The sequence below is a fragment of the Anolis carolinensis genome, chromosome 6 (assembly GCF_035594765.1).
Source record: "Anolis carolinensis isolate JA03-04 chromosome 6, rAnoCar3.1.pri, whole genome shotgun sequence".
NCBI lineage: Eukaryota > Metazoa > Chordata > Lepidosauria > Squamata > Dactyloidae > Anolis > Anolis carolinensis.
This window is the reverse complement of record NC_085846.1, coordinates 78,826,459-78,852,374: the sequence shown is the minus strand read 5'-3', so window position 1 is coordinate 78,852,374 and position 25,916 is coordinate 78,826,459. Positions and strand designations below refer to the sequence as shown.

Genomic DNA, 25,916 nt, shown 5'->3' with positions numbered 1-25,916 from the left:
TGCCTGCAAACCCTTTTGCAGGGAGAGGTCAGAAAGGGCTGCAAAGGTTTGTGCAGGGAAAGGACAGCGCAGCGGCATGCACCTTCCTCGGGGGAGGAGGAGGAAGCCACTGCCGTGGGGGCCGGAGAGATGCCTTCCAGGGGCCTCATGTGGCCCCCGGGCCGTAGTTTGGGGACCCCTGGTATATAACCTGGATTTTTCAAAGTGTCTTATGAGTTTAAGTATCATAACTTCCATTCAAAGGACTTGATTCAGCAGCAGGGAATGATCTATAAAAGATTTACTGCAATTCAGACACCTGCTAGAGTGAGTGCAGATTCCTGCAATCAAGAAAATAATTTTTTTCAATAGTGCTTTATTAGGTTGCTCTCTATGGCAGAATTTAAGAGAAGAAGAAAAAACATGCCTTCAGGCAAATTTTCTTTCAATATCTAAAAGAGTTGATTTGCTTTTCCATATCAGATGTACATTGTAGTGCATCCAACAGCTGCAACTAGACCTGATGGGAAAATGCGTTTTGAAAAGGTTGTCCTGGCTCTTTTGGATCCTGTTTTATCCAACCTCTGTACATTAATATTTTGCAGGCAGTCAATGTTGGTATAAATGGAAGTTGGTGCTAATTTATTTTCAAATCCATTTTCTGCATGTTCTATACACCCACATTCATGCAAATAGCCTAGAAGAATTCCAAGTTTCAAAAACAGTAAGAATTTTGGTAAATGTTTAATAGGACTAAATGTTGGGAGATCGATATATCAACTGAGAGATCATTTGATAAATAGATAGATGTGGTTTTCATGTTTAAAATCACGTCTTGCTTTGTTGAATATTTTTGTAAAATTCTAGCATCTGGGTGCAATCACCAAGAAGATCCTCTCTTGCATCCGCCCCAGATGTGCTTGTGTTGGTGGTGGTCCTCTCCAGATGATCACAGAGTCTGAGATGGTTCATAAAGAAATACAATCTACCAGCTCACTTGGACCTGGGCCATACAGGGATTTATAGGTCATCACTAGCACTGCCAATTATGCCTGGAAATAAACAGACAATAAGTGAAGCTTTTTAAGAGAAAGGTAGTATGGTCCTATAACCTACCTTGGATTAGCTTACACTTTAATGGGTTAATTTAGTGGACACAGTACTGGTTGTGTGGTGTACAAAGTTCTGTCCCATTACAAAAAGGAATAACTGGTTTTTCGACAACTTGCAGCTCCAAGCTTACCATTTGAGGCCTTATTCTGCCTAATGTTAGACCCAGCTCCGGGTATCAAAGTGAAAGCAAGTCTGTATAATTGATGTGAAGAGACAGAAAATAAATTCCTGTGTTGATATGCTCAGAATAATATCTTTAGATGTGGAAAGTCACACCACAGAGCATTGCTGTAGTCCTGATTACAATTTCAGCACACACAAAAAACATCCAATGCATGGAAAATTGAATCTTCATTGACAAAAACCTGTTGAGAAAATAAAATATTGATCTTGCTTGTGAGACTTTTATGACTGTCAATTAAATTAGTACAATACCTTTCCTACTAGTAAAATAAGAGTGCCATTACTATATGGAAATACAATGTTCTATAATATTTTTATTATGAGGCAGGGAATACCTCTTACGACACACAGAAGTACAGTTTATGCATGACTATAAAGTTAGTTGTGACCCATAAACAGCAGAAATATATACATTTGGATATAGCTCCTCGGATCAGTTCTAACAAAATGTCTTGCTGTGCCAGTCATATCAGATGAATGCAGAATCATTTAGGAATATGTAATATTTCTCTCCACATTGAACAACAATGTAACATTTGAACATATTAATTGAAATGTAGACTTGGCATATTGTATATGCTTAGTGTCCCATCTGTAGTAGGTCACTAGGGGCACATCTATAGAAACATTTTATCCCAAAGAGGGCTGGGTGTGTGTGAGATACTACTAGTTGTATTAAAAGAGGCAGGAAGACGACTCATGAGTAAGACTCTGATGAGGAGCAACAAAGGAAGAGAATCCGGGAAATACTTATGGAACCCACTGATGATGATACCTTTGAGGGTTTTGAAGGGGATTGTGGGGCTGGGAGTCAGGAGGATGGGATTTCAGACTCTGGGAGTGAGGAGATGGATTGGACTAAGGTTCAGGAGATCCGGGAGATTCTTGAGGAACCCACAAGCAGTGGTACATTTGAGGGATGGCACAGGGAAGATACAGATGGGTCCTGGGGAGTTATGGGTTTGGAAAGAAGATGGTCTGGCTGGAGAGATCGTAGAAGGGCTGCAGCTGGAGGTGGGGCGTTGGGCGACTCCAGCTCTGATGAAGATTTGCAGCAATCAGCTGTGGATGGGGCGTTGGCTGGCTCAAGTTCAGAGGAGGACTTGTAGTTAAGTTTGTTGCTAATGCAACTTTGCAATCGGCAAGGTGTTTTGTTGGGTGCTTTTCGGGATTTCTGTTTCAGAAGACATGTTTGGAAGACTGTTTTGGAACGCAAGTGTTAACCCGGGTTTTTAAGTGGCAACGGGGGCTGGCATTGTGTGGGTTTGTGCTGGATTGTCCTGTGTTCTTTGTGTTTACCTTGGACTGGAATTCGGTGATGCTGACTTCTCCCTGACGATTTGGACTGGAACTCGATGCCTGTGACTCTCCCTGACGACGCGGACCGGATGTGGCAGCTGTGACTTCTTCTTTACAACGCGGTTTAGCTTTAACTACGTTTTGGGGCATTGTGTGGCTGTTGGTCACTGTGGGTAACTGCTGGTAGCTTTCCTGTGTTTGTTTAGCTCCAACTCCTCCCTCCCTTCTTCCAGATTGTATCAGGACTCCCTTCCGCTTTGCATCACAGTCAGTCTTCCATTCAAGGTGAATCTGGAATTCTTGGCTAGTGAGGCAGGTCCCTAGAGATTCTTGGGACCTCTTCACATGGCCCCTGGGGCCATGCCATTTTGCCGGCATTCACTGGTGAAAGGGAAGGCACATGGGGCTGTTCATGGTGCCCCGCGCACCTTCCCTCCTTCCCCCTCCATATGGTGGGGATGGAACAAGGTGCCTTGTCTCTGTCAACATATGGAAGAATGGGGTGAAAAAAGCCCCATGTGAAGAGGTCCCTAGAGAGAATATATTAATCAAATCCACAAAAGTTAAAACACAAATGTGGAGGTCCGACTGTATTGTTAACAGGCCTTCCTGAGATTGCTTTTAAAGGCTGTTGGGAAACTTCAGCTAGTCTAAAAGTCTTCGGTCACAAAGTTCATCAGAGCTGTTTGCAAGAAACACATAACTCAACTGTTAGAATAGCTTCTTAGATGTCCTATATGACTTGGTCCAGGTTGTATTCTCCCATACAGGCATTTGAGATACTTAGGGGAGATCCTCTTCTTGATCCAGTTATGCACAGAACCATGTGTAATGACAACATGAAAGAGTAGAAAGTGTTTACACTGTTGCTTTTGTTAAAGATATAAAAGCCAGAAACTTTTGCTGAAATGTAACCAAATGCAACTTGGGACCAGACTATCTGAAAAAATGTATTTATCTTAAAGAAACTGCTTAAGTGTCCAACTCCCCAAGTTGGGCCCATCGTTTTGTTCTGCCACTACTAGATGCATGCCTAGTGATGCTATGAAAGAAGGCTACCTTCGTGGCCACTTCCCAAACTCAGGACCTCACTTAAAGAAGTCTCTCTTCCCCTCCCACTCTCTCTCTCTTTCTCTCTCTCAATCTGAGGGTCATCAAGTTTTTTTTCATGTCAGGAGCAACTTGAGAAACTTCTAGTGTGAGAGAATTGGCTGTCTGCAAGGATCTTGCCCAGAGACGCTCGGATGTTTGATGTTTTGCCATCCTTGTGGGAGGCTTCCCTCATGTCCCCGCATAGGGTGTTGGAGCTGACAGAGGGAGCTCACCCACTCTCCCCGGATTGGAATTGCCGTGAGAGAAAAAACCAAGAACTTTTAAATAAGACAGCTTTTTGCACTCAATCTGGGTTGGTATTGATGGAAGGCATGTCAGGTTTTTGGGTATTATTTATTTTTAAATAGATTTGTAATGTATTATATTTTAAGCCTGCTTTTATCTTTCATTTGTTAGTTTACATTTGAATGTTGTTATTATTGTTATCTTTTCAAGAAATCTTCCTGTAGATGCAAATCTACCATCTGCCTGCTCCTGGTTTAGAAACTGGAGTAACTACTGTCAGGCATTAGACAACTACAGCTCTAACAGGCAGCCTTCAGCTGTTCCCAAAAGCTATTCATAAATAGTACTTCATAATCAGTTCAATTCAGGTCACGTTCATATTTTAATGCAAAAGTTTGAAACTGGGCATTTTTATTTTTATTTTTAAGAAAGCAGAACTTATTTGAATATACTTCAAGAAAAGTGGTTTTCCAACTTCGGTAGAATTTTATAATGTAGCTGTTGAAAAAGATAACTTCCGCATAGCAAAACACATTCGGTTATATCTTTGTGCATCTTTTGTGTTCTCCCTGCATTCTCCAGCTCTTTCCAAACTCTTGAAAATCTATCTCTGATGATTTTTCTTCACCAAAGTTCAACTTTTGGGATAAATTTGACCCTTTATTCAGAACAAGTTTGGGATAAAGCATCTCTTCAAACCAGAGCTCATGTTGAAGAAAACCTTTGAGATAAGCAGCCCAAAAATGCTCCTAAGGAATGGATAGTTGTACTGAGTGCCCATGTCTCTCAGCAATAATATGATAGCTCTGGTTCTTTACTTTGATTTTATTTTGAGCCATGAACAGAAAAGTTGTGTGGGAAATGAATGTAACTTGCCTTTTCACCAGTTACAAAGACCAGCAAGTTATGAGAACAACATAAAACATAGTTTTGATGCTACAATATGTACGCAGGTTTTTAGTATAAATAGCACAGCAAAAGCATAAAATTTGATACATTTCTTCTGCTGATCCTAAAGATGTCTGTATAGGTTTTCCAGTTTACTAAACCATCTGCTATTCTTTTCAAAAGGATCTAAATAGAATAATATACCTAACCCCTTAGGCCGCAGTTATAAGAAACTAGGGATGGGTAAGAATTTTAATGTTACTGTCGTTTGATAAGAGTTTGGCAAAATTTCAAAATGTGAAACTTCATATCTGGGACAGAAAAAAATTGAGATTTTCTTATACAAATGTAGTCAATGTGGGAAAACTGAGAGATCCATCCATCTGGGCCCACAGCTTTGTGTATTTAACTGTTAAAAGTCTGGGTTTGAACTGCTTCGTGTTCTGCCAAGTTAGCTCTAAATTAATATGACAAACATTTTTTGTCTGAGTGGCTTATCTTTTGCACCAATATGGAAAAAAGGTGCAATATTGATCCCCTGCATGCTAGGAATAATTGTACCTATTCAATCATACCTATTCTATGTGGGAAGGACATCTCGTTTCAACTTGTTTTTGAAGACTTAAAGAAAGCAAAAGGAAAGGTTTAGGAAAAATAAATACATGAGAACATTTTGAATAGAAAATTAAACACAATAGAAAGTAAGAGTGGCAGATTGTACTATTCCTGTGAACAGCATTAAATGTACTGATCAATGTCCAGGTATGTATGCTTAAGATTGAACAATATGGTTAATGAGCATGCTCTGAAACTGCTGATCTTTCATGGACAAGTTAAGACCTTTTTTGTTTCAGTAGCTCTTTGGGGAGTGATTGCTCAGGGAGAAAGAGCCTTTCAGAATGTGATGTATTGATTATTTATTATTTTTATACGGTTGTGCTTTTAATTTATGGTTATTTTTATATGGTTGTGCATCTACTTCTTCTTTATTGACTATTCTAAAGTCTTTGACTGTGTGGATCATAATAAACTATGGCATGTTCTTGGTGGTATGAGGATACCAATTCACCTTGTCTGTCTCCTGAGAAATCTGTATAAAGACCAAGTAGCCACAGTAAGAACAGACCACGGAACAACACATTGGTTCAAGATTGGGAAAGGAGTACGGCAGGGCTGTATACTTTCACCCTACCTATTCAACTTGTATGCAGAACACATAATGTGACGTGCGGGGCTTGACGAATCCAAGGCCAGAGTTAAAATTGCTGGAAGAAACATCAACAACCTTAGGTATGCAGATGATACCACTCTGATGGCTGAAAGTGAGGAGGAGCTGAGGAGCCTTATCACCAAGGTGAAAGAAGAAAACGCAAAAGCTGGGTTGCAGTTAAACATCAAGAAAACCAAGATCATGGCAATTACACCTATTGATAACTGGCAAATAGAAGGAGAAAACGTAGAGGCAGTGACAGATTTTATATTTCTAGGTGCGAAGATCACTGCAGATGCAGACTACAGCCAGGAAATCAGAAGACGTTTACTTCTTGGGAGGAGAGCAATGGCCAATCTTGATAAAATAGTGAAGAGTAGAGACATCACACTGGCAACGAAGGTCTGCATAGTGAAAGCAATGGTATTCCCCATAGTAACCTATGGATGCGAGAGCTGGACCATAATAATAATAATAATAATAATAAAACTTTATTTATACCCCGCCACCATCTCCCCAACGGGGACTCGGGGCGGCTTACATGGGGCCATGCCCAGACACCATACAATATAACAAAATAAAACAACATATCATAACACAATATAACAGTGCAAAAATAATCATATACATTACAGCACAAATCAGAGAAAACAGTAAAAAACAGGGCGGGCCACATGAACACTTAATTAAAAACTCGGGAGAGAGAGACATAGGAATAGGGGGAAACAGGGAAATAAAATGGTGGAGCAGTCTAAAGGATAAAAACCAAGGGGAATGGCCAGAGCAATATATTACATTTACTCCCCAAAGGCACATCGGAAAAGCCATGTTTTTAGATCTTTCTTAAAGGCTAACAAGGTGGGGGCTTGCCTAATCTCAGTGGGCAATGAATTCCACAGTCGGGGGGCCACAGCAGAAAAAGCCCTCTCCCTCGTTCCCACAAGACGGGCCTGGGACAGAGGCAGTGGCGAAAGGAAGGCCTCCCCGGATGAACGAAGGGAACGAGCAGGTTTATGGTAGGAGATACGGTCCCTAAGGTAGGTGGGTCCCAAACCGTTTAGGGCTTTATAGATGATGGTCTGCACCTTGAATTGGGACCGGAAAGTGAACGGCAGCCATAAGGAAGGCTGAACGAAGGAAGATAGACGCTTTTGAACTTTGGTGCTGGAGGAAAATCCTGGCAAAGTTGAAGTATTTTGACCACATCATGAGAAGACAGGAAAGCTTAGAAAAGATCACGATGCTGGGGAAAATGGAAGGAAAAAGGAAGAGGGGGCAACCAAGGGCAAGATGGATGGACGGTATCCTTGAAGTGACTGGGTTGACCTTGAAGGAACTGGGGGTGGTGACAGCGGACAGGGAGCTCTGGCGTGGACTGGTCCATGAGGTCACGAAGAGCCGGAAATGACTATGCGACTGAGCAGCAGCAGTGCTTTTAACTCTACTGATAAGTAAGGTAAAAGTTTCCCCTGACGTTAAGTCCAGTCATGTCTGACTCTGGAGTGTGGTGCTCATCTCCATTTCTAAGCCGAAGAGCCGGCGTTGTCTCCAAGGTCATGTGGCCGGCATGACTGCATGGAGCGCCGTTACCTTCCCGCCGGAGTGGTACCTATTGATCTACTCACATTGGCATGTTTTTGAACTGCTAGGTTGGCAGGAGCTGGAGCTAACAGCGGCCGCTCACGCCGCTCCGGGGGCTTGAACCTGGGACCTTTTGGTCTGCAGCTCAGTGCTTTAATGCACTTTGCCACCGGGGCTCCAACTCTACTGATAGTTTCATTATAAAGTTTTACCTTTGTAAACCACCTTTCGTGCTGAACTGGGGCAAAGGCATGATATTATTATTATTATTATTATTATTATTATTATTATTATTATTATTAATAATAATAATAATAATAATAATAATAATAATTGCTGAAATTCTTGTACTACCTTAGTTGCATAGCTAAAAGCAAAGCTAGGTAGCATCTCCCAGTCTTATTCCCCAGACTCCCAACTCCTGACTAACTTTCTAGGCAGGAACTTCTATGAACCTCTGACAATTGGAATTTTTTTATCATGTCTGAACTGACTTGAGAACATATGGCAAGTCACTTCTGGTATGAGAGAATTGGCTGTCTACAGAGACGTTGCCTAGGGGATGCCCGGATGTGTTTTCATCCTGCTGGGAGGCTTCTCTCATGTCCCCGCAAGCTATAGCTGACACATGGGAGGTCATCCCATCTCACGGATTCGAACCAGCAACTTTCAGGTCAGCAGTCTAGCCAGCACAGGGATTTAATCCATTGCACTACCACGGCTCCCTGACAATTAAACCCTCCTACCATGAGCAATAGCAGGTGTGACAATCAGAAGCAGGATTCCTGTTGCAATTCGCTTCATGCCAGAGATAGTTCATGTGGGCCGAGAGCAGAAACATAAGTATATTTCATTTGATCAACAGGAGACATACCCCTACCACTCACAGCTGCTGCTTGGTAAGTTAGGATTGGGAGACTTCTCTCTTCATACTCCCTGGACTATATAATATGTAGGGATCATGAATATGAATCAGTTATGAATGCATAATTCTAGGTTATACTTTTGTAACCAATTAATTGTAAATCCATAATTAATTAATTCTTTATCACAGTTTACATATCTTTATGTATACAGTAGAGCCTCACTTATCCAAGCTAAACGGGCCGGCAGAAGCTTGGATAAGCGAATATCTTGGAGAATAAGGAGGGATTAAGGAAAAGCCTATTAAACATCAAATTAGGTTATGATTTTACAAATTAAGCACCAAAACATCATGTTATACAACAAATTTGACAGAAAACGTAGTTCAATACACAGTAATGTTATGTTGTAATTACTGTATTCACGAATTTAGCACCAAAATATCACGATATATTGAAAACATTAACTACAAAAATGGCTTGGATAATCCAGAAGCTTGGATAAGCGAGGCTTGGATAAGTGAGACTCTACTGTACTTAGAGTAGACCTACACTGTAGAATTAATATAGTTTGACACACCATGGCTCAATGCTATGGATTCCTGGGAGTTGTAGTTTTACAGAGTTTTTAGCTTTCTCCACCAACAATTCTCAGGTTTCCATAGCACTATGCCATGGCATTTAAAATGATATCAAACTCCATGGATTTGATTTATGTGCATCACCACTTCCAGCCAGCATACCAATGTTAATCAGTTCCATTGTGCATTTCTTTTTGGTGCATTGGTAACTTTGCTGATTTCCACATAGTTTGACATCACTCTAACTACCATGGCTCAATTATAGGTGAGTCAAACTGCATTGATTCTACAATGTAGATGCACTTTATATTCTACTAGAGCCAGGAAACCGCCCAGAGTCCCCCAAGGAGATAAAGCGGTATATAAATAAAGTTTTTTAATTATTATTACTCCTTACATAGTAACGTCATGGATGCCCTTTGCCGAATGTGCATGTTGTAAAAATACTCAATTCTAGACAGAACATGTCTATGACCTCAAAATACTTTAAATACTGTTAAATTCTATATCTGTTTAAAATAAGCGGAAAGACTAATTTCTCAAATAGTATAACCATTTCCATCCCACTCCTTCCATTCTATTATTCAGTCTCTTACTCAGTCCTTCAAATGGTGTTACACTGAAGGGTCAGGGCAATGAGAAAAACATTTTTGTCAGATTGGCAATGTTGAGCAAATTATATCAGGGCAAAGATTTTGTTATGAAAATTGGTGCAATTTGATGATACATGGGAGAAGGAGTAAACATTTTTAATGACAGTAGTTACCTCTAAGTGCAGAGCAAGCTGAGGAATTCAGCACAGATTAAAGATGATTTATCTGTCTGCTCTTCAGAATGAGCTCTATATGTCTCATAGTATTATATATATATTAATATATATATATTTAAATGTATGCAGACATGACGGTTCAGGCTACACTGGTCATTGGTCTGGTTCCAGGCAGGGAAATCTGAGTTACACGATCAAGAAGTCCAGAGTCAACACTAGTAAAGACTCACGCAGCCAGCAGACAAGTCATATGGGAAGAATTCAAAGCCAATGTCCAGGAAATAGAGTTTTGATCACAGCTAAGACTGTATCAACACAGAAGCATTAATGCAGTTTGACATCACTCTAACTACCATGGCTCAATGGTAGGTGAGTCAAACTGCATTAATTCTACAATGTAGATGCACTTTACATCCTACTAGAGGCAGGAATTACCTTTTCTTTTAGCGGCAAGTGATTTTTTTTATTTCAGTGGCCTTGTGGAAACTGATTGTTTTTCTTGGCATGCTGTATCTTTTTGTTTTAAATTGATATGTTTCAATGAGCTTACATCTATAGGCATTGTAATGGCATTTCCAACATACGTTTTTGGGTGTTGTTATCTAGATGTGCTGTTGTACATATATTTCTTTTTATCTTATAAGGTACCCTGAAAATGCATTATATGGTCAGTGTGGACTCATAATGATCAAACTGCATTATATGAGTCTACACTGACTATAGAATGCAGTTTCAAACTGGATTATATGTCAGTGTAGATGGGACCCTGGTTCTTTCAAGCCAACTCTCTGCTTTTTGTTCATGCAGTTTTGACATAGACAATCAAATATTGGTTAGGGGAACGGCATTTTTGTTATGTTTAAACACATTTCCTTAAAATTAGAACCCTATTTGTTTTCCACACACTTCCAAAACGAGAACAGGCACATGATGTCTATTGGCCATGAAGCCTTATCGGTTTTGCAAAGGTAACTTGATTTGCATCTGATAAAGGATATTTGCCATAATCAATATCTTTTCTTTAAAGCAATGGCTCCCAACCTTTTTATGATCAGGGCCCACTTGACCAGGGACTACTTTGACCAGGGCCTACTTGACCACTCTCCAACATTAGTACCAAAAGGGTTACGAATCAGTTTTTAGTCAACTTTAGATTCTACTTGGTTATTTGGGATACTGATTCAGAAAATTGCATTGGATAGACCACATCAGCTCTAGTTTCTGATATAGAACATATGCCATCCAGTAGTCACCATCTGTTCGCCCGCAGAAAAACCATATTTAATAATCTAGAGCTGATGTGGTCTAGCCAATGCAATGGTCAGCTCTGCAAAAGGAACTGAAATAAAATTAATAAAATAAAATAAAAATATAGAGGAAGGAGGTTCGCGGACTGTTTTGTTCACGTGGTCCACTATTGGGCCACGGCCCATGGGTTGGGAACCACTGCTATAAAGAGTATCAAGTCCCCCCTCTTTTTTTTACTGCAGTAAATAGCTCTTCTAGAAGATGGGATTCATTAAAGATTTGCTTAAAACTAGATATGTATGACTCTTACATCCAGAACAATCCCATTCTTTTTTTTTTTTTTTGATTATCTAATTTTCCTAGTTTTGTAGAAAATTCCATTGTGTTTTGCCTGATTTTATCATTTCTTCAAAAGATTCATGGCTCATTTCAGTAAAAGGTCTTGGATATTTTCTCGCATGTACACTTCACAGGAATGCAGGTCAATTGGCATCAAAAATAATTCAAATATCACTAGAACGCAGAGACTGATAACAGTTCATTCCCATTCAGATAGATATAAAATGCAGGTATATTTCTTACAAGTACAGTGGGATTCAGAAATGACTAGCAGTATTTAACATTAACTCAAGCATTTTCAAATTTGAGCAACTGATTCTTATCAACCTTTGATTTGCAATAATGCAAAAAAGACAGCTCTCTGACTTTTACTCCTTGCCCATCACAATCATTTTCAAAAGCACTCATTGCATGATTACAGACTCATATTGAAGAGCATTTGCATCTAGACATTTTTAAAAAGATCATAATGAACTCTCAGTTACAAAAGCAGTTTCCTGTGGCTATTCTGGTCTGTTAGATTGGCATTTCAGCTTTGGGTTAGCTATCATTTAGCCAGACTTTGCTGGGATATGAAGGCTTCGTTTTCCCAAGTAGTCACATAATGTCACCTGCATCCTACTATTAGTTTATTTCCCATTACACTGGTATTTTCCCATCAATAGCTCCCAATTCCACTACATTCCCGCTACCTACTTTAGTGCAATATTGAAGGTGCTGAACTCAGTATGTATCCACTGTCTAAACTAACATGACTGTTGTCGAACATCTGACTGGTGTGATAAAGTCCAGAATCATCTACTTGGGTAATACAATGATAATGCAGGATACTTTGGCCCAGCTCTATCTTTTCACTGCCCTTGAAAGCCATTCTCATGTCACTGCAGAAATGTCTTTTGCTTGTGCTGTTGTAGCAGTGCCAACTATGAGAACTGCGGTGACAAAGACATAGTGTTTGCTACAGTATATATATTTCTGTTATATTTAACTAAATTTCAAGAAGCCAAACTAGTCTCTCAAAAAGACAACTTTTTTAAAAAATGGATTTATTGCTAGTTTGATTTCTCCAAAGGAAAACGCAATGCCCAATGAACAGATTGTTAAATGCCTTACAGAATAAAAACAGAGACAGAAAGTTGTATTTTTAATTAAAAAATAATATATTACATATTTCATCAGGCACAAGCTGTTTCTCCCACAAACGCGGACCATTTGTGAAAGAAAAGTGTCCTTTTCTCTTCTTGAAATGCCTCTGAATTTTGAAGAAAGATGAATTTTTGGTGACATAAATGGGCATTATTTGAAAAGAAAAAGTGAGCAAGACAGTTCTGGCTCAGGCACAAGGCCTATTTTGGAAAATGGCTAATGATGTTCTGTCAGGGACTGATTTGCTCTCTCTTTCTCTGTGTCTGCAAAACAACTGTTGGGGATGTCCCCTAAAATCTGGCTAAAGACTGGCTAGCTGGCATGTAAGGTAAAGCAGAAGCACATGTGTGCCAGACTTATATAATTGTATTGTGCCACTCCTGGTCCATCTGCAGAATAATGCTGCACCTGTCAGTTGCTTTACTTGGGAGGAGAAAGGGTAGAAAAAATCTGTCTCTGTTTTTCTCTCCCTCTGGTATGCTCTTTTCTCCCTTAACTGCCCCATTGTATTTCGTTCTGCTTTGGTAGTGCTGCAATGCAAAGCCTAGTATAGAACAGATCGATAAGTTGAATTACATCTGCAAAAGCCAGTTGGCTGTTAAAAGATAGCTACTGAGCTTCTGAACTATGGCCCGTCCTCCACCTTCTTCTTGAGAACTTTTTGATGGCACAAAGAAATGGCAGTTCGACCTTGCTGTTCCTGAATAATCACAATTAGAAAATTGCTGGTCTGATTTATCTATTCAGAAATGCCATACATTAAAGCCTTTTTTAGACTCATCACTATAGATTATGGGGTGCATGGAGAATCACATGATTGAATGCTTTATGTGTAGTTTCTTGGTACAGAAGAAACTTGGATGAGTGATCAAGACTATGGCCCCAACTACACTGCCAACTACAATTTTAAATGGCATTATATGGTCACTTGTAAACTCATATAGGAGCCCCAGTGGCGAAGTGTGCTAAAGCACTGAGCTGCTGAACTTGCAGACCGAAAGGTAGCAGGTTCAAGTCCCAGGAGCAGAGTGAGCGCCCACTGTTAGCTCCAGCTTCTGCCAACCTAGCAGTTCAAAAACATGCCAATGTGAGTAGATCAATAGGTACCGCTCCGGCGGGAAGGTAACGGCGCTTCATGTAGTCATGCCGGCCACATGACCTTGGAGGTGTCTATGGACAATGCTGGCTCTATGGCTTAGAGCACCAACCCCCAGGGTCAGACATGACTGGACTTAACGTCATGTCAGACTCATATAATGCAGTTCAGCTGTATTATATAAGTCGACACTAACTATAATGCAGTTTCAAACTGAATTATATGGCAGTGTAGATGGGTCCACAGCAAGAATGATGAGAGAATTGATATCAATGCAGAGGTCATTTGTAATATGAGTTAACCCTGAAATAAGGGATTCTTCACTTCTAGTGGTGTAGTAAGGAACACCTGTATCATATGAAAAATGTCTTAACTCTCATTAACCCAAACTACAACATGAGAAGTCTATATGTATTTCTCATTATATTTGATGTTCCCCATTCATCCCAGAATAAATATATGTTGTATGTAAAGGTAAAGGTTTTCCCTGACATTAAGTCTAGTTGGGTCCGACTCTGGGAGTTGGTGCTCATCTCCATTTCTAAGACAAAGAGCTGCCGTTGTCCGTAGACGTCTTCAAGGTCATGTGGCTGGCATGACTGCATGGAGCACTGTTACCTTCCCATCAGGGTGGTACCTATTGATCGACTCACATTTACATGTTTTTGAATTGCTAGATTGACAGAAGCTGGGGCTAATAGCGGGAGCTCACCCTGCTCCTTGGATTTGAACTTTTGACCTTTCAGTGCAAAGTTCAGCAGCTCAGCAGTTTAATCCACTGCACCACCAAGGGTTCCAAAATATATGTTGCAACTTTATATCTATACTAGCTGTGCCCAGCCACGCGTTGCTGTGGCGAAGTATGGTGGTATGGGAAATAAAGTATTGAGGAATTGGTGGTAGTTAAGGTAGTTAAGGGTCCCTTGGGCTGAGTGGGTTGCTAGGAGACCAAGTGAGCGGAGCTTAGCCTTCTAACTGGCAGCAATTGGATAAAAACAATTATTCCTCTCCCTCTAATTAGGACTTTATTTTTCTTTTCTTTTTGTTGTATCAACCTAGAGGCATGGATGAGGGGTTGTGCTGTCAATTTTCGAGGTTGTGGGGTGTTCACTTTTGTTGTTTTGTCCGCTGCCGTGATGCCATCACTCTTTTATATATATAGATTACAAATTTGTATTTGCAAAATATATCTCATCCTCACTGTCATCCATTTTTTCAGACTTTTTGTCTTTTTTTAAGCCCCCTGTCCCTGGTTCATAGTTTGCCCATAACCTGAGATGTGTCTGCAGACTATCTGAGCTTTTAATCTATATTTGTCTTGTGAGCATCAGTGGCAATATATCATCGTTGTGCATTCTCCAGGCACAGAGTTCTAATGAGAGCTAAGTTGCTGAAGAATTGTCCCAAATTCACCCTACTGTTATTGTTTCAGAGAGAAGGGCCAATGAATGTATCATCGATTAGTTTCATACTTCTATATTTTTGCCATAGTTAAGTTTTAATAAGCCTTTAAATAGAAATCACAATGGGCAGAGCGTTGAAGCTGGATGGGTGATTGATTTGTCATATGTGTCGGGGTCATGGCTATGTTGCCGAAAGCAACAGGGCTAACATATCCCTTTTAATTGCCATGAAGTTGGATCGCTACAGTTCAAGAGGTAAGTATTGTAAGAAGATCATGTCAATAATGCATGCTGTGAAAACAATATGTGGTGATGATAAAAGCAACTCTTCAGATGACATGGTGATGACAGAACTGTCTGGATATAACATGTTGTTTTCAAAAATGATACATCATAAGCATAAATAATATAGCTCATCTCTATTTTTTATCATCTGTGTGAAATAAAAAGTAATTATAACAGATTTTTAGGTACCAGGTGGCTGGGATTTTCTATTTTACCAGGTGGATATTTTCTTACTGCACCATATTATATTCATTTATTTAAGTTGAAATTATGTTGTACTTTTGCAGATTTGTCACAGAGCCCAGGTCACTTATTTATTTTCACAGCATAACCTTTGTGCATTCAATATGTCACCACCAGTCTATTTTCACAGAGAAGTCTGCAAATGGCTATTATAGTCTTGACTTATAATACAAAACATTTATCTTATTGGTGGGCACATATGTTGCCTGACTAAGCAGAGAACAAGAAGGAATAGTCATACACTGACTTCTAATTGGTAGAATTGGAAAGTCTCTTTTTAGAATTGTCCTGCCATTTATTTTAATTGATCTAGCCTAGATAGATAAGTCTGATTCAGGGTACACTGTAGAATTAATGCAGTTTGACACCACTTTAACTGCCAGGACTCAGTGCTATGGAATCATGAGAGTTGCAGTTTATTTAAGCCCTCTCTGCCAAAGAGTGTTGGTGCTTCACCAAACTACAATTCCCATTATTGCACAGCATTGAACCACAGCAGTTAAAGGGTGTCAAACTGCATTAATTCTACTGACTTATCTTGGAATAACCTCTACTAAACATGCTTAGAAGTAAACACAATAGATTGTGGTGTTCATTTCTAAGTGCATGCCAATGCTATTTCACAATATATTATCCTAGAATGCTTTATGTCAACATCCAGACTCTTTAGATTTTGTGGATGACAACTCATATAATTATTTGATCATTGTGGATGGATTATGGGAGTTGCAGTTAAACCATCTGGAAGGCATCAGATTTGGAAAGGTTGTTTTAGCATCTACCATGCTTTGTAATAGTAGTACAGTGTTCCCTCACTTATCGCTGGGGTTAGGTTCCAGGACCACCTGCAATAAGTGAAAATCCGCGAAGTAGGGACACTATATTTTAATATTTATACATTATTTTAGTAGTTATACACTATAATAAGTCTTTATCAACCAATCATGTGTTGCTAAATCCCCTCCTTCTCCTCCCGTTGCCGCTTGGGCTCCTTTTCTCTCCCTTTGGCTTCTCCATCCTCCCTTCCTTAGGCTGTAAATTGTAATTTTTTATGATTTATAATATCTTTTAGAGTTTATTGAAAAAATGCAAAACAGCGAATCCACGAAAAGTGAACCACGAAGTAGTGAGGGAACACTGGAGTAGTGATAATAATAGTAATAATAATACATTATTTATATCCTGCCACCATCTCCCCGAAGGGACTCGGGGCAGCTCACAAAAGCACTACAAAGTGCCACACACATAGAATACACAATACATCATATAAAATGATGACATCATAAACATAAATTTACACAACACTTTTACCTAAAAACATCACATAATAAGACATAAGTTTCCATAAAATGTAGCAGCACCTGTGGATAAAAATGATTGTCTTCAAGTATCAATCCAAAATGACGGAGTGAAGCAATCACTATGTCCTTGAGTCTAACCACTAAAATTCTAATCAAGGTCAAAGGCCTGTTTAAAAAGTCATGTTTTCAGATTAGACTGAAGAGTGGGGGCTTCTTAGGCAATCCCTCATAGTTCGAGGATGAGGTCCTCCATTTCTTGGAAGATGCCTGTGCATGATTTTTTTTAATGTGTGGAGGTTGGTGCACGGCCGGTCAACACACAGTCTTCACAGATTGAGGTCCCAGCAGTGGTGTGGTTAACACAACGAGAGTGGCTTCTCAGTCTGTTGCAGCCTTCTTCCGCCTTCACAGCCGTTGTAATATGTACCATGTTATCATCTGCCTGCTTTGCCGTTGAAGTCTTTGGGTCTTTGGATTGTTCTTGGTCTGGATCCTCCCCTGTGGCTACTCCTGGGAGTGAGTGACTCCCGTGGTTGTGCCCGCAGGTTCGTTGGAACACGCAAGCCCCCTCACCACGTCAAGGTGACAATCCACCGAGGGGGGGCTAGCCTAATCTCTCTAGGGAGGGAATTCCAGAGCTGGGGGGCCACCACCGAGAAGGCTCTCTCTCTGATCTCCACCAACCGTGCTTGGGATGGAGCTGGGACTGAAAGAAGGGCCTCCCTGGCAGATCTCAGATCCCGTACCGGTTCATAGAAAGAGATGCTGCCACAAAGATAAGTTGGACCCAAAACATATAGGGCTTTATAGACAATAACCTGCACTTTGAATTGAGCATGGAAGCTTGTCAGCAGCCAGTGGAGATGCCTTAATAGGAGTATTGTATGCTCCTTATAGCTAGCTCCAGTTAGTAATCTAGCTGCCTATCTTTGCATGAACTGCAGCTTCCGAGCCGTTTTCAAAGGCAGCCCCATATAGAGTACATTGCAGTAGTCCATACTAGATGTATCTGAGCCATAGACCACTGTGGCCAAGTCAGACTTTTCAAGGTACAGTCACAGCTGGTGTGCCAGTTTTAACTGTGTGAAGGCCTCCCAGCTACTGCCAACACATGAGCTTCAAGCATCAACAATGAATCCAGGAGAACCCCCAGACTGTAGACCTGTGCCCTTAAGGGAAGTGTAAGCCCGTCAAGCACAGGTTGTCACCCTATACCCCTATCAGCCTTGCAACTGGCCAGGAGGACCTTTGTCTTGTCTGGATTAAGCCTCAGTTTGTTGGCTCTCATCCAGTCCATCACAGCTGCCAGGCATTGGTCTAGGATCTGGGGAGCTTCCTTGGAATTTGGTGGAAAAGAGTAATAGAATTGATTGTCATCTCTGTAGAGATGGCACTGAACTCCAAAACTCAAGATGACCACACCCAGCAGTTTCATGTAATGTTGTAGAATTTAACTGAACAATGGAATCGCAGGAGTGGCTACTTAGCCTAATCCCCAATCACTAAGAATTCAGGGCATCCTTTTATCTCACTAAAAATATGAATACATTTCATCTATGACTTTGCAAACTAATTTGATGATGAACAGAATAGCGAATTGTGAACAGAATCATGAACAGAAGCAGAATAACCACATATATATGCTTCAAATATTCTGAGATTAGAGAGAAAGAGAAGAGTTAGATTAGAAGTGCAACTCCCACACACAAAAGTGGTATAGAAAACTAGAAATGTTCTCAAGCATTGGATAAAATCCCCAAATCCTGAAAATTGAACAAAGAATTTTTCTGTAAAGAAACCCCCTTAAAGAAAAAAATCTCTGGTTATGTTCAAATTAAAGGATTTCACAAATATAGCACCTGCCTCCTGACCTTCATGCTGTCACCAATTCTAGGCAGCTCAGTTTAAAGCCCCGCCATATTTTCTTTAATATCCTTTGTTCATGATTCTCAGCTTATGATAAACGATGCTGCTTTCTGAGACTTTTTTTAACAGAAATGTGCCAGTTTCTACCTTCTAAAGGGTTGGCCCGTGCATTTCTGAGAATTCAACTCTGTTTAAATCAGAGCCACCCAGACTGCTGACAGTTGTATTGCACTTAAGTTAACATATGTTTACGGTGAGCATAAATTAGAAAGCTTCTTTATCTGTATTACAGCTGGGTAGATACTCGCACGTATATTCTCCATACGCGCATGTATTTCTACTCCAGTTTCCTTTAGTTTGGGAAATGGAAGCCCCTTCTGCAAGTGCAAAATGCAGATAGATACTTTGGCTTTAAAAGATCACATCCAAGGGAGTTTTTCATGCCGTCTATCGGGCTCCTGGTCCATCGCAACATTTAATCTGCATTACATCCCATTTCCTAATCATTACTTTTTGTTCCAATTCAGAACCGAGGGGGTGGGAGCAATGAGATTCACAGTTAAGCACCGGTAAAACAAGTTTGCTCTACAGCTGGCAAGCGCTGCACACATGTGAACAGTGCCTTATGGAAGCATTCAATCAAAGGAGGCCATAAACTAAAAATAATCACCCTAATACTAATACCTATTATTCTTCATTGTTACCGGTCGCTATGGTGCTGCATTTGACTGTGAAGAATTCACCGCCATTATTACCCTCTGTCTGTTTCTCTCTTTCGTTCTCTCTCTCTCTCTCTCTCTTTTTCTGCCTCTCCCCGCCGGAAATGTGATCTAATTGCAGAATCCACACCTGTTCTACAGTTCAATAGAAGCCGCTTTTGATGAAGGCAGACTTTCAAGCACATACACAGAAATGTTTGTGTGCATACACACAGACACATATAAGAATGTTCCTAAAGTTTCAGTGAAATATATATATATATATATATATATATATATCTCACATAAACACACACACATGCACATAGCATGAGCTGATCAGAAAAGAATATTGTGCAGCATGAGAGGGAGAAAAAGAAGCCTGTGTTTTGTGGTCATTGGAAGATTGCTGATGGGTGCATAAATAAAGCATGCTGGAACATCTGTTCTTTGTTGTGCATTCAGCTTTTTAATGTCTTCAAAGAGCAGCTCTGACGCATCACTGACTACCACTCCCCATTCTAGCAACATTTTACCAGAAAATAATAAACCTTCCTGGTGGGGTGCAAAGAGCCAAGGCATTCGGGCAATGCCATTAATTTGGAAATATTTCTTCTTTCTGGGATTTTAAATTCTCTTTCCCTTGAACGCTGTTCAATTTTGGGATGCAGTCTGGCACCTCTATCACTGCGTAGTAAATCAGACTGAATATTCTCTTCCAACCTTTTATTTCCCCCAAAGATTTTTCGTTAAAAAAATGAGGAGCAATCACGTTAAAGTTTACAGATTTTTTCCCCCTCTCGATTTCCATACTGTTCGTTCGGAAAGACTTACCAAAAAGAATGGTTTTATTTCTCTCTCTCTCTTTTTAATGCTATAGTATTTATTTCTACCGATAAAATTCAGAGGCAGCAGAGACCACCTGACAGTTTAACAATATTGGCTGGTTATTCTGATACAGTGCATGAGGCAGGAAAAGATTAAAAATGGGAGAGCTCACGACTGAGGAAAAGCAGCTTGAAATCTAGAATAAAAATTTAGCAGTATGAATTTCTCTCACCACAGGCAATGAGGCTACTATGAATTTCAGATGCATCTCCTGAGCTGTCAATGATGTGGAAAGATGAGATTGCCACAAATCTTTGTAATGCCAATGTGATTTGATGTAATTGCAAATGAAGGTATAGCGACATAAAATGGCAGCTGAGAAGGAACTGTTTATGTATGTATGTACAGTACACAGAGAGGCATTTTCCCTGCTCTATAGGATCACGAGGCAAAATTGCTTCATAACACTTTCTCCTGATCCCCCTTTTTCTTGGGTCACAATGGAAAGGTACTAAAACACCAATTGGTAAGCTGTAAATCACTTCTTCTGATGCCATGGATTATTTATACAGCATTTTCTCACATGGTTTTTGGAGATACCTCCCACCTCACCCCCTCACTGTGAGTGATGCTCCCATGATTGAAGCACAGAATGCGCAGGAATATGGCAATGTTAAGTTCACATCTATTTTCAGGTGAGAGCTTACATTTTGTTTTTCTAAAGTACTTCTTGGTATAGAAAAATGGCTATACGCCTTCATCAAGAAGAGGAGGAAACAACCAGAGCAAACCAGTACAACAGTCATTGGTTTTCTTACATTCTGAAAGTATCCTGGTCTTCTGCATTTTGTTTTTAATGGTTTTCCAGTTAAGAATTATCTGGGTAACAATTTGTCTTCCAAACATCCCAGGGGTTGCTTTCTGATTAACCATTGTCATAGCAAGGATCATCTTTATCTTCACCATCACTACTATGTGTCCCAGTTCTTCAGAATTGTAATAATAATAATAATAATTTTATTTTTATACCCCGCCCTATCTCCCCGAGGGGACTCGGGGCAGCTTACATGGGGCCAGGGCCAGGAAACAACAATATAAAACTCAACAGTAGAAAATAAATCAAAAGCTAACAAAGGATGCCCCCAGGCAGAAAGTAGCCAGTAGATGAAGCCATTCAATGCAAATTAGGGTGATTAACTGCAACATTCACGCTGGCCTCCAATTAACAGGAATTCTTCCCTCACCCTGGACTCCCCACAAATATATATAAACCTTCCTTGCTGCCATAGATGTGGGTGAAACGTCAGGAGAGAATACTTCTAGAACATGGCCATACAGCCCAGAAATCATACAACAACCCTCAAATCAAAAACAGATAAAATCACATATACCAATAAACAATAAACATACTTTGGTAAAAACCTGGGTTGGCTCCTAAAAGAGGAGTGGGCCAGAAAAGTGCGAATAGTGTACAATGCAAATTAGAAGAATCTCCTTGTCTCCATGTCTCCTTACTTTCTTTCAGCTTCTCAATCTATAAGTAGAGGAAAAGAAGACATAAAAGCACAGTACACTTGATTAAAAGATCCTTCTGCTACATGAGTCTAGAGAAAAGCCCTGCCTACAAAGTCCTGCCTAAATAAAATGTCTTCACCTTTTTGTGGGAAGATGGGCCCAACCTGACTTCCTGTGCGAGGGAGTTCCACCACTTGGGATCAGCCATTGAGCAGTTTCTCTGCCATATCCTCACCAAACATGTCTGTGATAGTGGTGGACTAATAGATGATAAAAACCTTCCAGAAACACCTGTGTTCAGTGCTCTTCTCATGTTGTTTCACATTGGATGGGAGGTAATTTGTTTGAACTCACTATTGTCATTGGAATTCCTTAAATACAGGCAGGCTATAATTGTGCAGTTGTCCCTCCATATCCATGGATTCTGCATCCACAAATTCAACCATTCACAGTTTGAAAATATTTTAATAAATCTGCAAAGCAAACCTGCATTTTCCTGTATTATAAAAGGGACCCCATTTCACTATGCCATTGCAAATAATGAGGCTTGAACACCTACAGTTTTTGACATCCATTGGTGTCTTGGAAAGGAAACTCAGTAGATAGCAAGGTTTCACTGTATTCTACTATAATGCGGTACATCTACACTGACCATTTAGGTCAGCTGATCCTGGGTAATCCAGGGGAAGGCCACCTTAATATGGCCTTGACCTGGGTTAAGTTAAGTAGGAGAAAGCCTGAATCCTGCCCCAGGATTGGGCTTTCCCCTGATTTAGGGGCAGTTAGTACAATTGGCCTGGTTCCCAAATGGAACCAGCTGCAACTTTCCTAACTGCCATTCTACATTCCCAGGTTCAGGCAGCATGGGAAATATGCCGTCACATCCTGGCAGCTTTTAAAGCTTTAGGATGTGCTTCTTCCTTTGCCCAGGTGAACTGCAGGGGCCTTACTTAGAAGCTCTGGAAATCCCAGTAACCAAAGGCACTTCAAGTAGAACAATCAAACAAAATTTTATTTTCACAAAGTCCTTGGCAAACTTGGCACACGTAGTTAAGGTTGCAAATAAAAACAGTCAACTTATAAAACTTTGCAGATGTTCCTTTCTTGCTTTCCCCCTTTAGTTGCTGGATTAACTTCCACCAAAGGCGAAGAGATCCTGAGATCCTCTTTACCCTAGCCCTGAGCTGCTATCAAAAAGGTCTATAACTATCTAAGCTCAAAGCTAGTTTTTGAGGCAAAGTTGGTAGGGCTTCTTCCAGTAGCAAAAAAAATCCGGAGATGTTCTTTGCCCCAGTGTTAAGCTTTAAAGGCAGGTCAATACTTACGATGGCTTTGTCAAAGTTGGCCTGGCTTGGCCACACAAGCACATCTAAGTTGTTTCTTCTTCAGTCTAGAAGGCAAGAGGCTTCTCAAAATGGAGCCTTCTTTCCCCAGGAAAAGGGGCGGTCTCCAGAACAAAAAGATACATTTGCAGGCTGCCAGCAGCAAAGACTTTGCTAAGCTGGCTACAAACTCTGCTAATGCCTAACTATCATAGTGCTGCAGAATCTGCAGCAACCCTGGAGCAAATGCAAACAGGTGCTATTTTCTACAGCTATGGAAAAAAGCAAACCAAACCTCTGGAGGACGGAACAGGACATGGGTTGGCAGTACTCTGTCCCTCCCACCCCCCAAGTCATGTTACAGCATCAACTTTTTCCCTGAAGTGCCCTCAGATATTGAACAAAATGATGGGAGAGAGGGAGCGGAAGGGAGAAAGGAGGGGGAGGAGGGGAGGTTGTTCCTCTTCAAGTGTTCAGAATATCTCTGTGCATTATTTTATAATATTATTGCTGTTTGGTCATGGAGAGGCTTCACTTGGTGCATATTGTCACATTTTCGTGCTCTTTTCCCATGGATCAACAGCTTTTCTATGGTTTCTTTATATGTATATATTTGTTAATTTTCCTTTTAAAATCAATTATTAGTGCAATGTGAGAAAATCTCTGGAATAAATTACTCTTAAAAAGTAGCATTCCAAACTCAACTGTTTTCTCACATGGTGAATTTTTCACAGATCCACTTGATTTATATTTTCAACATGGTCATTTGAACATGTGACTCATTAGGCCTATATTCAAGGAAACTTTAAGAGTCAATTTTAACATCACTCAGTGGGGTTATAGATGACAGATCTGAGTCAGTAATGAATATTTGCTAAATGTAGTGGATAAGTACAACCAGAGTAGGTCCATTGAATCAATTGCTGAATGATTAAGGCAATACTTTTTCAATCGTTGATTCACTGAATCTACTCTGATCACAACTAACTATTGTATTTTGCCTGTACTTCATCGGTAGTGGTCTCAACCAAGGAGAGATGCTGTGATCTTCAACAGCCAGGTTCCTTGACTATTACTCTGCTGTCTGTGGGTTATAAGGGTGAAGTATAACATCATCTGGAGCCTCCATCCTGGCTGAGAACCACTCTATTACAGTCTTCTGTTGCCTTTCTTGAAGCAGGTGCAAAACATTTCCCTTCATTGTGTCTTTAGATATGGAAATATTCTTTGAGGCCGGTCATGTTCTGTCTAGTGACTTTAAAATTAAATGTTCTCATCCTTATAAATGACCTTTATAAAACAACATTATAACGACTCCCTTCAGGTGAAATATTTCTCAGTCTTTTCTGTACATGGCAACACCAGTCATTCCATGCATCACAGCAGAAAAATGTTTGGGCTATATCTTGACTACAATTATTCAACTCCTTTCTTGGGAGACATCCCATTAATATTAACAGGTCAATTCAACAGCATCTGTGACTTCCACACTTAGAAAGGTTTTTAGAGATCAGTAATAGTCACTGTGATTGCTGCTATTATGTGTGCAAGAAAAATTTCAACAGGGGTAAATGTTTCCTTTCATGGATCGGTATGTACAATAAATGAAAAAAACTGTATAACTACTTTCTCAAAATACCTTTTTATATCCCCCATAGATCAACTATGTAGTTGGCTCTTTGGCTTTAGAGGTGTTGCCTTTTAGGGTTGCATCAACAGAAGAGAAATGCATGTTCACCCCATCTATCGTGGTTTGGTTTTTGTTTAAAATGACAAATCTGAAGGAGGGAGACCCCTCCATTTATAGAGGCTCTACACGTGCTTTTCCCAGGGTTTTGATTCATATGGAAAGCCTGCGGGATACAGGACACTCTCCTTTTCAAAAGTGTCATTTCCCACATGTATTTGATGAAAAGTTCTAACTGTCCATTTGATCAATTATAGTAAAACTCATGAGATCTGTGATACCCATTGATACAGGAAAATAGACCAGCACAAATGTTCTGAAGCATTAGAATACTAGAATAATAGAGCTGGAAGGGTCATCCCGTCCAACCCCCTGCTATACAGGAACACGCAATAAAAGCACTCCCCATAAATGCTATCCAGCCTCTGTTTAAAAACCTCCAGAGGTGGAGACTGAACCACCATCCGAGGCAGCATATCCCACTGTCAAACATCTTTTACCCTCAGGAAGTTCCTCCTAATATTTAGGTGGAATCTCTTTTCCTGCAATTTGAATCCATTGCTCCATGTATAAGGACCTCATCACATTGGGCTCCTCAAGATGGGGGAAAGTGGGGGCATCTGTGAAGCAGGGGCCAAATCCAATGGGCAGCATGGAAATCCATCACCCAGTGCTCCACATCATCCACAACACCCCCTTTCCCATTGCACAGGGGGAAGTGTCACTGCCCAGCTTCCCTCCATGCTTTCCTCATTCTATCGAATGAGAACGTGGGAAGCCTCCCATGTTCTCAAGGCTCTGTCATAGGACACTTCCAGCACAGTTCATGGATGGAGCCCTGTCTGAAGTAGCTATGTTTGTCTGATGGGATCCAGTGGGCTCTGTCCAGGAACTGTGGTTGAAGCATCTTACAATCAGTAAGAAAGCCCGTGGGATGAAGTCACTAGTCTCTACAGCTGCTCATTTCCTCCTTAATATGACATATTTTCAAATATTTAATCATGGCTACCATGTCTCCTCTCACTCTTTGCTTCTCCAAGCTAAATGGTATCTTCTCCTATGTAGTTTCAGTGTTTCCGGCCCCAATAAGTGGGTTCCAGTGAGTGTCCATGAGTGGCTATACTCCTAAGACCAG

At 40.4% G+C, this 25,916-nt stretch overlaps 1 long non-coding RNA gene across 1 annotated transcript; it reads right to left on the bottom strand.

The window, feature by feature from the left end:
* Window positions 1-707: 707 nt before the first annotated feature.
* LOC134292564 (uncharacterized) lies at window positions 708-23,229 on the bottom strand. The gene is made up of 3 exons (XR_009999806.1): window positions 23,098-23,229; window positions 21,668-21,791; window positions 708-1,031 (listed from the first exon to the last, which is right to left on the bottom strand). It is a non-coding gene; the product is annotated as an uncharacterized LOC134292564 (long non-coding RNA).
* Window positions 23,230-25,916: the final 2,687 nt, after the last annotated feature.